Here is a 9,833-nt window from a genome sequence, read left to right as displayed (position 1 = left end):
AGATACTCCTACTTGAGAGGATCTCTATAGATCAGGAACCTCGGCTGTCCAATTGATGATGGGATTGTGTAATTGCAGCCATGGTAAGCCCAGGATTATATGAACCGAAGGAGGTGAATGACATCAAAAGAGATAATTTCAAAATGTCCATCATCCATAGAGAGTTCTAAAGGAAGTGTCTCCAAGGTAATAAAGGCTGGCTGCATGGGTCGACCATCAATCACCTCTAATCTGACCCGAAAAGCCTTCTCCCGGAGAGGAATGTTATGCTGAGTAGAAAATGTCTGGTTTATGAAATTTCCTCCGGAACCAGAATCAAGGAAGGCCTGAGCAGGGGTCTGGATATTTGCGTGCTTAAGGAGTACCGACAATAGAAGACGTTTAGGGAGATGCTGTGAGGGAGGAGGAGAAGCAGCGATGGTACCCAGTGAGATTCCCCCATACCTCACTGGGCGTTGGCATTTCCCGGCTTCGAAGGACAGTGTGGCAGAATGTGGCCAGGAGAACCAGAATAGAAGCACAGACCCTTATTCCTCCGACGTAATCGCTCTGTAGAAGGGAGGTGATGTGTGCCCAGTTGCATGCGTTCCGGGGCTTCCAGTGCGGGCAGAACAGGAAGAGGAGATCTGGAATTAGAAATCAAAGAAGTAGCAGTACGAAGACGTTGACGTTCAGCCCGCCTCTCCAGAAGACTTTGATCCACCCGAACGCACAGAGCGATCAGGGCCTCTAGGGAGGATGGCCTCTCACGAGCTGTCAATTCGTCCTTTAAGGTTTCCGAAAGCCCCTGCCAGAAGGCGGCGGAGAGAGCCCCATCGTTCCAATCAGTCTGTGCTGCGATAGTCCGGAACTCCAGAGCGTAACGTGGCACTGATCTCCGACCCTGTGAAATATGGAACAAGGAAGATGCCGCCATATCACTGCGTCCAGGAGTGTCAATCACTAAGTGAAATTCTTTTTTGAAATTGGCAAAATAAGTGAGTTCAGGTCTCAGTTCTCAGATTGTTAAGGCCCAGGCCAAGGCGTCCCCAGTGAGGAGGGAATACACGTAAGCTACCTTAGTACGATCCGTGGGGAAGCAAGGAGGTGACAGCTCAAATTGTATCTCGCACTGGTTCAAGAAACCGCGGCATGCAAGCGGATCTCCCGCGTATTTACTGGGAGTAGGTATCCGCAAGTCTGATGGGCCTGTTCCTTCACGGGATACTATGGAGGAGGAAATGGGGACATTGACCTGGGGAATCTGTAGAGAGAGGGTATTATCTTGCTGGTTAAGGGAGGAGACTTGGTTGTCCAAAAAATTGAAGTGTTTGGAAATGGTGGTTAAGGTATCTTCCACCTCAGGGAGGTCTGGGTCTGTTGGGCTCTGCATAATGTAATGCTCGGCCTGCCCACAAGCCAGACGAGACCCCAGGACTGAGGTGGAAAGGAGTAAAACCACACAATTAACCGTAAACGGGGGCACGGCCGGAGTATGGAAGTAGCGTAGGTGGTCCGGGTAACAACAATGTAAATTATACTGTATTTGACAGCTCCGGCATAGAAGGATAAAGTTCGTAAGCCAAGGGTCGTTGATTTGTAGAGGGCAGCGTAGTCGATTCTCCGTAAGCCTGGGTCGTGGAGTGGAGAGAGCAGCGTAGTAGATTGTCCGTGTGCCGTGTCCAAGGGTTGTAGAAATCTGCAGCGTAGAAAGTCCAAAGTGAAGTCCAAAGGGTTCCAGAGAGCAGCGTAGTAGAGTCCAAAGCAAAAGGTCAAATCCAGGGAGGTCAGTAGAATTTCCAGGGACAGGAGCAAGCACTGAAAGACAAGAGAGAGGCCAGGCAACAGCAGACAGCACCAAGGTACAGAAGCTATGCAGAGCAAAGAGGAAATGGTGAAGGGTGGTTATATAGGGGTCTGGGACCAATCAGGGAAAGGGGAGTGACGGAGGAGCGGCCCGAAGGACCTGTAGGAGAGCACAGTGTGAAAGTTTGGGACCAATGGGAGTGAGGGGAGGAACAGAGGAGTGACCTAGGTAAGACCCAGATAGAGGAGAATTACTAGAGGCTTGGGGAGTGGTCAGAGTAAGGGGAGGAGCGGAGGGACAGACAAGGGAAGGGACAGAAAGGGAAGGAGAACCTGAGAGGCAAAGCTGATGGGGAAGGGGCGTGTAAGGTATGTGCGTCACGTCCGAGGAGGCGGAGAATGGGAGAGGCATACCGGAGGGTTTGGGAGTAGACAGAAGAAGGGGAGGAGCAGAGGGACGGACAGGGGAAGGGTCAGGTAAGGAAGAGGAACCTGGGAGGCGGAGCTGATGGGGCCAGGGCGGAGACACGCAAGGAGCGCGCACCGCATCAGCGGTGTCAGGCACCGGCACCAACTAATGGCGACTTGGGTTCGCGCGCGCCCGTAGGGATGACGCACGTGGCCTGGAGGTGCGGGGACAGCAGCCAGCAGCGGGGAACGCCGCCGGGGAGCCTGAACGGCCTGTGAAAAAGGTAAGGAGGCGCTGGACGCGGGTATACCCGAAGCACGGATCCTTACACCCTTTTATAACACAATACAATAAAGATGGTGGAAAAATCCAAAAAATCCTTAACAAACACTGGCATGTGCTAAAAAATGACCCGATTTTAGCACAACACATTCAAGATAAACCACATGTAATATTTAGAAGAGCTCCTAATATTAAAAATAAAGTTGCCCCTAGTGCTCTTAGAGAAAATAAAACTGTCACAAATTGGCTAGATCTACCTAAAGGCCACTTTAGCTGTAAAAATTGTACTGCATGTCATCAAAGGTGCAATAAAACTGACAGCTTTAAGTCAAATAAGACAGGGAAAACTTATCGAATTAATCAACATATAAACTGTAGATCTAAATATATAGTTTATCTTTTGGAATGCCCATGCGGGCTTCAATATATTGGCAAGACCATCTGCCCCCTGCGTGCACGCATTTTAGAACACTTAGGGAACATTAGGAAACAACTTATCACGCATAGTGTCTCCAAACACTTCTCTCTAGTTCATAATGCAGACCCTAGTGGTCTAAAAATTAAAGGTATAGAATTGGTAGCTCAACATTGGAGAGGAGGGAATAGGTGTCAGGATCTTTTGAAAAGAGAAACCTTTTGGATCCATGAATTAGGATGCCTAACCCCCCACAGATTAAATGTCTCTCTTTATTGTCTCTACTTAGCACACAGCAGCCTTGCAGCATACAGCCGCAACAACAGCAGCAGCACACAGCAGAAATCCCAAGGTGTACAGCCTTTCTCCTCTCCTCTCCTTTCCTCCAAGAGGTACTCCACAGGATGGTCTGTGCGGGGCCTCAATACCCCAGTGCCCACCTCAGAGGGTCCCCTCTGGGCGGGGTAGATCTTCTCCATCACCCCCTCATCAGGGTGAGAGGCATTGGTCCCACCGGAGCTCTACTCCTCGCCAGCTATCATAGGCCCGAGTTCTCTTGGTATCTCTCCTGCTCCCAGGACAGACTGCCAGAGTAGACCCGGAGGACAACTCACTGGAAGTAGACTCGGATGAGAACTCACTGGAAGTAGACTGACTGACACTCACAGGAGCTGGCTGCTAAATAGTGTCAGCCCCACCCCTTATGATGTCAGCAGGACCTCCCCTCTGTCTCTTGCCTGCAGCAGAGTCAGGAGCCTGCATCTATCACTCAGGGCAGGGCGTGAAGGGGGAAAACCATGATTACTACTGGCGCCTGCCCTTAACAAGACTTACCACAGTAGGAGAAAGATATGTATAGCCTATGCTGTTTACAGGGGGCTACATATAGTTAGTGTCTCTTAGATTTTATACATATTAGTGTTTTTATATGTTTAGTAGATAATATGATTATTATTAAAGAAATAGGTTTTTGGACCTCTTAAGCATGTTGTGCAAAGAGGGTTAATAGTTGTAGGATATTTTGACCCATTGTAACGGCAAAATGAACACTGAAAATGCAGAAATAGCCATTCACTATGGGCTACATAGTAATCTATGGTAGATTGACTACACATGTATTTAGTTGAGCTCAGCCAATGAGTGTGGGAGACTCGGTATTTATACAAAGCTGAGAGGGACAAGCACCACTCCTGATGAAACCGGCAAGCCCGGAGAAATGCGTAGAGTGATGAGAAGTGCGTCAGACGTGACGTCATCCGCAACCCTGCCCGAGACCAGACCGGAACACTCTGCTATAGTTGTCTACTTACCTAAGGAAAGTGACCTGACTCCAGAAGTGCACCATAGATTGCAACAGAGACCAAAAGACAACACACTACCAATTTTATTGGGACATGCCTATTATTTGTTGGAAATTTGTGAGTACGCATTGCACAGAATTCAAGACTCACCTTATGATTCACTGTGTTAACATATTGCATTATATTTTGTATGTTTTCTATTTTGCATACATCTGCGCTCCCCATATTTCGTGGACTGATGTATGTATGTCTTTATTTATTTTGCGCTATTAATGTACATAGCGCTTCACAGTAGTAATACACGTGGCAATCATATAAATAACAAATAATACAAATAACAGATCATGGGAATAAGTGCTTCAGACAAAAAAGTAACATTTCGGAAGAAGAGTCCCTGCTCCGAAGAGCTCACAATCTAATTTGTAGGTAGGAACGTATAGAGACAGTAGGAGGGCATTCTTGTAAGTGCGTCTGCAGGGGGCCAAGCTTCATTTATCATGTGTATAGTATTAGCCACGGTGCTACTCATTTGCTTCTTTCAGCAAGTGTGTCTTAAGGTGGGTCTTAAAGGTGGCTAGAGAGGGTGCTAGTCCAGTATTGAGGTGAAGGGCCTTCCAAAGGTGTGGGGCAGTCAGTGAGAAAGGTTTAAGGTGTGAGAGGGGTTTAGATACAGTGGCTAGAGAGAAGGCATCCTTGAGCAGAACGCAAGAGTCGGGATGGTGCATAGTGAGAAATTAGGGCTGAGATGTAAGGAGGGGCAGAAGAGTGTAAAGCTTTAAAAGTGAGGAGGAGAATTGAGTGCGAGATGCGGTATTTGATAGGAAGCCAGGAGAGTGATTTGAGCAGGGGAGACGCTGAGACAGATTTAGGAAAGTGTAGAGTGATTCTGGCAGCAGCGTTTAGGGTAGATTGTAGGGGAGACAGGTGAGAGGCAGGAAGGCCAGACAGCAGAAGGTTACAGTAATCGAGACGGGAGAGAATGAGGGCCTGAGTCAGAGTTTTAGCAGTCGAGCAACAGAGGAAGGGGTGTAACTTTGTATTATTGCAAAGGAAAAAGCGACAGGTTTTAGATACGTTTTTAATGTGAGAGGAGAATGTGAGAGGAGTCGAGTGTGACCCCTAGTCAGCGTGCTTGGGCTACTGGGTAAATGATAGTACTTCCAACAGTAATGTGGAAGGAGGTAGTAGGGCCAGGTTTAGGAGGAAATCTGAGGAGCTCTGTTTTTGCCATGTTAAGTTTAAGTTTGCAGAGGGCCATCCAGAATGATATCGCAGAGAGCATTCAGAAACTTTGGTCTGTACTGCAGGTGTAAAGTCAGGAGTTGAAAAGTAAATGTGTGTGTCATCAGCATAGAGGTGATATTTAAACCCAAGAGATGTGATTAGATCACCTGGAGAAAGTGAGTACAGAGAAAAGAGAAGAGGTCCCAGGACAGAGCCCTGGGGTACCCACACAGAGAGATCGATAGAGGAGGAGGTGTTAGCAGAAGAGACACTGAAAATACGATGGGAGAGGTAAGTGTAGATTCAGGATAGAGCTTTGTTACGAACACCAAGAGTATGGAAAGTGTGAATGAGAAGAGGGTGGTCCATGGCGTCAAATGCTGCAGAGAGGTCAAGTAATATGAGCAGAGTGTAATGACCTCTATCTTTGGCAGCATGGAGGTCATTAGTTATTTTTGTGAGTGCTGTTTCAGTTGAGTGAGCAGTGTGGAAGCCAGATTGTAGAGGGTCTAGCAGAGAATAGGTGTTGAGAATGTGGAACAAGCGAGAGAATACAAGATGTTCAAGGAGTTTAGAGGAAAAAGGCAGGAGGGAGACAGGTCGATAATTAGAAAGACAAGTAGGGTCAAGCTTGCTGTTTTTGAGCAATGGTATAACTGTTGCATGTTTGAAGGAGGTGGAAAAGGTACCAGAGTAGAGGGAGGAGATAAAAATGTGTGTGAGCGTAGGGATTAGAGGTTTCGGGAGATGTGAGGGAATGGGTCAAGAGGGCAAATGGTAGAGGGAGAAGAGGAGATCAGCAGTGTCACATCTTTCTCTGAGACAGCGGGACAAGAGTTAAGGAAGGCAGGAGGAGAGTTAGGAAGCGGTGTAGGATGGGAGGCGGAAATAGAGGGTTTATTCTGAAGTATGGATTCCACCTTTTCCTTAAAATATTCAGTAAAGTCCTGAGGTGAGATGGAGAAAGAAGATGAGGCAGCGGAGGGTGGTTTGAGTAGAGAGTCAAAGACAGAGAATAGTTGGCATGGGTTAGACGTGCATGTTGATTAGTGAAGAAAAGTAGGTTTGTTTAGCCTGGGAGAGGGCAAAGTTGAAACAGGATAGCATACATTTGTAGTGAAGGAAGTCTGCAAGAGTGTGAGATTTTCTCCAGAGGCATTCAGAGGAACGAGTGTAGGAACGCAGCATGACCGTGTGGAAATTTAGCCAGGGTCTGGCATTAGAAGGGCGAGGACGGCAGAGAGAAAGTGGGCATGTAGATCAAGAGAGGAGGTTAAGGCAGAGTTGTAGTTCCTGATCAAGTTGTCAGGGTATGTAGCAGAACTAAGAGAGGAGAGGGAGGAGCGTAAAGTGGAATCAAAGGCTGGTAGGTTAATAGAGCGCAGGTTTCTGCAGAAACAAGAGGTAGATGGAGATGGAGATGGAGAAGGGGAGAAGAGAGAGAGAGAAAATGAGATGAGGTGATGGTCAGAGAAAGGAAAGGGGGAATTTGAGAAATCAGAGAGAGAAAAGTTTTTAGTGATTACCATGTCTAGGTAGTGGCCATCCTTGTGGGTGCTGGCTGCAGTACACTGTTGAAGGCCAAAAGAAGAGGTTAGAGAGAGAAAGCGGGAAGCCCAAGGGAGAGAGGGGTAATCAGTGTGGAAGTTGAAGTCCCCAAGGAGAAGAACAGGGAAGTTTGAGGAGAGAAAGAAAGAGAGCCAGGATTCAAAGTGAGAAAGGCAGAAGGTGGGTGAGTAGAGGTAAGTTGGTGCATGTTAAGGAAGTCCCCTTGATGTTAATTGGGGTCTCAAACAAAATGGCTGACACCAACCTTTTACACCCAGGGGGTGTGAACAACAACCCACCCCATTAACTGGGCAAATTAATTGTTGCAATATGGTCACACCATGTCAGGTGACACTTTCTAGCAGCTTCTAGAAATAAGGCGTGGCTCACACTGACGTTTAAAAGGCAACATTATAGAAACATTGTGGATATGCACTGAGGCCTAGTGAGAATGAGCCCCTACACTGCCTTCAGCTACCAGGGCTGACATGCAGAGATTTCTAAGCCTTGCTACACAAGCAGCATGAATTGCTTTTTTTAGTCTATGCACCTGGTGAGATACAGTGACATCTTGTGGTAGCTTGCATGAAAACAACATGCTTTCCAAAAAACCATTGCATGTTGCTTTACTAACATTTGTAGTACGAAAAAATCATTTCTCCGAAAAGGTATTAAATAAACATCACTGTAAGGCCCTTGAATTCCTATGAATTTGAATAAAACATTAGTCACTAGAAAGATGCATTAAGGGAAATCACATTAACAAAAAATCTAAAATACAGTACCTTAAAAAAACACATAAATGCATATATTTTTATACATATATAGCCAATGAAGAATATCACTTGTGAGCACATTCACATGTCTTAGACAAGTCTGCAACCCTGCCTTTCAACCATTATCACCTAGCATACAGTGCTTCCACTGCAGCCGGGGATTCTGGGAAATGACATGCAAATGAGCACACATATCACCTTTTGCCTGAAATCCATTTTTACATGGAACCCATATAAGCAAATGCTTTGCTGGATTTCAGTCAAAAGGTGATAAATTGTGTGCTTATTTGCATGTAATTTCCCAGAATCACTTGCTGCAGTGGAAGCACTGTATGCTAGGTGATAATGGTTGAAAGGGAGGGTTGCAGACCTGTCTAAGACATGTGAATTTGCTCACATGTGATATTCTTTATTGACTATATGCTAACGGTGGAGGTTTTTTGTCACCTTTTACACCCATCATAACTTAAAATGTGTATGTAATAATAAAAATAATAATACATATACATATACTGTATATACAAACAGATGCAGCGGCCGTTATTCGAACATATCACAGAGCCATTTTCGTGAGCGCTGCTGTACTCCACACGGCCAATCATGTTGTTGATTTGTTTGAATATCATGGATCCCGATTTTTTTGGGTGCAATTCTTCGCGTTTCCGTGGCAGAAATGAATGAATTGTAATGTGTACAGTACAGGACTGTGTCAATTTACAGGTGTTTAAAAACCAGAACACTAAAGTGCCATTTTCTGCACACGGTAATGACGTGCCATGACATGGGTATTCCGAGGTATACAACACGTGATATGTTCGAATAATTGCCATCTGCATCTGTATATATACAGGCATACCCCGCTTTAAGGACACTCACTTTAAGTACACTCACGAGTAAGTACATATCGCCCAATAGTCAAACGGCAGCTCACTCATGCGCCTGTCAGCACGTCCTGAACAGCAAAGTTGAACTCCCTACCTGCACCAAAGCTGTGCGCAAGCGGGGAGACTATAGAGCCTGTTACAAATGCGTTATTTACATCAGTTATGCACATATATGATGATTGCAGTACAGTACATGCATCGATAAGTGGAAAAAAGGTAGTGCTTCACTTTAAGTACATTTTCGCTTTACATACATGCTGCGGTCCCATAGCGTACGTTAATGCGGGGTACGCCTGTATATATATATATATATATATATATATATATATATATATATATATAGGCGTACCCCGCATTAACGTACGATATATATATATATCTGTAACCCTATTTCTCTCTTCCCCCCCCCCCCCCCCCCCAATCGCAGATAGGGTCTATTATGGGGAAAACTATGCTGGTTACTTGGAGCAGTGTGGTGCATACCTAGTGATAAACAGTAGCCCTTAGTTTCCCGCATGATGTTAGAGGATATCAGGACAGACTTCTGGGGTATAACCTGACTCGTACTCATGGTGACAGCGCCTCCATCTCTTGCAGTCCCTAGGATAAGGGGAGAAATCCCTGCTTGAGAGTCTCTGTCTCCATCTTCCTGATAGATTTCAGTCTCAGGCAAGAAGCATATTAAACAGGAACACTTTATTCTTTATGCACACGGCACAGCAGTCAATCATCAGCATATAAGGCCTGCACCCTTAGGATGTCCCTTGACCTACACTCCCAGCCAGCGAGAACCAGGAGCAGTCCAAGCTCTTCCCTTACTCTCTGGTAGAGTAAGGGGAACAGTCTCCCACCGCTCCCCTAAGGGAAGGCACACAGTATGCAGAGCCCTGCACACTGATCACGGTAGACTATGCCTCTCTCAAGGTAGAGGCAGACTGACTAGATTGAGGAAGTGCAGCCCCTTAAGTACAGATCCAGCAGGAACCAGCCCCTTGCACCTGATTGGACACCAGGCCTGATTACACTACCTTCTCTGTGACTCACTGAGCTGCAGAGGTGTGGGGAAAACCCATGATTACTCCTGGCAACCTGCCCTTACAAGGGATTACCGCCAGGAGGAGGGCAGACTGATAGCCCAAAACCAGCCAGGGCTACACATTTTATATATATATAAATATATATATATATATATATATATATATATATATA

Source organism: Ascaphus truei, chromosome 2 (assembly GCF_040206685.1).
Source record: "Ascaphus truei isolate aAscTru1 chromosome 2, aAscTru1.hap1, whole genome shotgun sequence".
NCBI lineage: Eukaryota > Metazoa > Chordata > Amphibia > Anura > Ascaphidae > Ascaphus > Ascaphus truei.
This window is presented reverse-complemented; position numbering follows the sequence as displayed.